The sequence below is a fragment of the Amblyomma maculatum genome, chromosome 8 (genome assembly GCF_055883805.1).
Source record: "Amblyomma maculatum isolate TAMU_Amacu chromosome 8, ASM5588380v1, whole genome shotgun sequence".
Classification (NCBI taxonomy): domain Eukaryota; kingdom Metazoa; phylum Arthropoda; class Arachnida; order Ixodida; family Ixodidae; genus Amblyomma; species Amblyomma maculatum.
Window position 1 is genome coordinate 18,605,736 of NC_139351.1, and position 2,931 is coordinate 18,608,666.

General features: G+C 42.8%; 1 non-coding gene across 1 annotated transcript; it reads left to right on the plus strand.

Annotated features, from left to right (window-relative positions):
• The first annotated feature begins 639 nt into the window (after positions 1-639).
• On the plus strand, positions 640-937 carry LOC146180652 (signal recognition particle RNA). The gene has a single exon (XR_014700492.1).
• Positions 938-2,931: the final 1,994 nt, after the last annotated feature.

A 2,931-nucleotide genomic window follows, 5' to 3' on the forward strand; every position in this document is an offset into this window, starting at 1 on the left:
GAGACCGGAAAGCGTGGCGTGACATGGTCCATAGGGTCACGGAGATTCGGACACGATTGAACGACTGAACTGAAATTCCTTGCAGATTATAGAGCGGTGCTGAACGTCTTGCATATCAAAATATTAAAACTGGGGTCTCGTCAAGACGATACTTCTTTCCACCGAGTATAATTCAGGATTTGCATACGCACGTTCAACAATGTTCGCTTCCATAATTTTGACACAAAGAGCAAGCGGTCTAGAGGATCAACTGTCTGAGATGTTAAGTATGCCAGATTCTAAGATGTGCTAATGCCATTCAAAATATCGCACTCTTTGCATCATTGTCCCATCTTTCGAACCGGTATCGAAGCTCCGGTTTAGGACCGCGATTGGCGCTACCGAGCGAACGAGAAAGGAGGTTAGGCCGCTGCGCTTAGCGCGGCATCTGTTGATCTCAAAACAAAACCAGATCGGAAGCGTATATTTCAGCACTCTGGCATTTCAGCTGTCAACCAGAACTGATCCCAGAAATATCTTCATGAGATCATGAAAAGATATCTGCACCCCGTACAACATCCAGTGAAAAAGGAAGAATTGTAATTATGAGGGAATTAGACAATGGTGGATATAAGAACCGGCTGAATTGATCGCGTCTCCGTCGGAGGTAGTCGCGTGCCCCTGTAATCCAGCTATTTGGAGGCTGGCGTTAGAGGACGGGTTGAGGCTGGGAGGCCTGCCCCACGTCTGTCCATGTGGATCGGGTGTCCGTGCTAAGCTGGGCGCCGATATTGTGGCCCCGGGGGAGCTCGGTACGACCAGGTCGCCTAAGGAGGAGCGAACCGGCCCAGGGCGGAAACGCAGCAGGCAAAAGCTCCCGCGCTCTGCAGTAGCGGGATCGCACCTGTGAATGTGCGGCATGGGGTAGCCCAGACAATACACTCGGACCTCGCGCCTCTTTTTTTTTTAAAGTAGCCATTGGAATCCCACAAAGGGCTACAGCAAAAGTTTCCCCATCGATCAGCACTTTATGTCACATGCTTTCAAAAGGGGATTGACACTACGGCGTTCAAGCAAGCTGCACGTATTTGAATTTGATTTTGATTTCCGCTGCCACATTTTTTTGCAGCGTCCACGGGTACCAGCGTCGCCCTCTAATTATTGGAAAATCATGTTTATGAGGAGGTATCACCAGAATTAATGTATTCTAGCATGACAGTGGCATCGATTAATACCTTTGTGTGGACGAGTCGGTGAAGCATCGTGGAGAACAGGAGCGCAAAAACCAGGACACAAGGAACACATAGAAACAGGACTTCGCTAGTCCCGTTTCTATGCGTTCCTTGTGTCCTGTTTTTTTTTTTTCCCCCTCTTGTTCTCCACGATTATAGTGACATGCACATGCAAGAGTATTTTTCCCAAGAATTTGCGCAAATTTCTCATAGGATCGGAAATGCTTACAGACAAAAAAAATTACTTGAGACTGTGTTCCCTAATTTTCGAGGTCTGAAAATTGATAACGACATGTATTTATTCTTTAGGATCGCCTAAATTACGCAACGTTAAGTGAAGTCATTCACACAATAGCATGGGAAATGGGCGTGAAGTTTGCCTCTTCGATAAATATTCGCGGAGCAATATTATTGATACCTACGTGCGTATATATTTGCCTATGACTACCAAATTTCAGCCGCAATTGCGACGAGTTCATCCATTTTTTTTACCTTAAGTTATCTAACCACTGCGCTTCTTCCTATTGCTTTGCCTTTGTAAACTCTAAAAGATGCAAGTATTGGTTCTGTCGGGATTCTGCCTACTGATATGCAGGCCCATAATCAGCTGATCCACACGCTCACAATTATCCACATTCTTTTATTTTGTTGCAGGAAGGCTGCTCTTTGTGGCATGTCTACTGCGGCGCAATAACGGACGAAAATGAACAATAGAAATGAACTACAGTACGGCCTATTTGGAGGCGTTAATATATATATTTTTGCAAATGTTTAGCACATGTAGCAGTTTTCGCTACCTGTCTCGTACACAGTGTAAATATGCACTGCAGGAAAAAGCTCACTGCATCATTGTTTTTATAGGCGCTATAATAAAATGGACTAACGTAATTGTCACCATATCAGCCCCGGCTTGTACGAAAAAAAAAGTACAGTTGAATCAGCGTATTCTATTTTATTTAAGCCTTTTTGTGTCAGTTCTGAAAGAAATGTTAGTGCAGCTGACATTTTTGACATTTTCGGTATGTGTAGTTGCTAATTCGTTGAAAACATTTTTCTACACCGCAAAGCGGGTCACGCATGAAAGTAAGCTTTCCAGGAAGCCAGTTTCAGTTTCCTTTTACTGTCGACAGATGCCGCCACAGGTGCATCTACCGCAAGGAATGCGTCAGGAGGGCAAATTTTTAAATAACTGCACTATGATTACAAGGAGAACTCAAAATTAAAACTTGTGAACTTCACAAGCGGCGACTACGGCCAGGCAGCTGTTAACAATAGCGGCTACAAATTTTACAGCCTATGTGAAAATGCCTCAATGGATGGCGTTTGAGGCTGCCCAGGATTCGAATATGCGCTCATGTGTCTACAAAGAGTTAACGCGTAAAAAAAAATGTACAGAATAAAACAAAATTAAAAATGAAGTAGTTTTTTGTTTTCCTCCCAAAACACAAAATTGTTGGAACTGCAGTTCTTAACATTGCTTCACATGGAGACTTGCGCAATTTTTATTTCTTAAGTATATTTTCAGGAGTATACTGTTGCCAAGACACAAGTAATTTGCGGTAAAAAAAAAAAAAAACTTTAAATACAATAACGCTTTATGAGAAACCAAATACGTAGCTTTCAGAAGAAATCATTTTTGCAGTTAGTATCAAAAGCGAGATAGAAGCTTCGGACACAATAATTTCATATTGATTTTTAAAACGAAACATTGAAAGCCAGT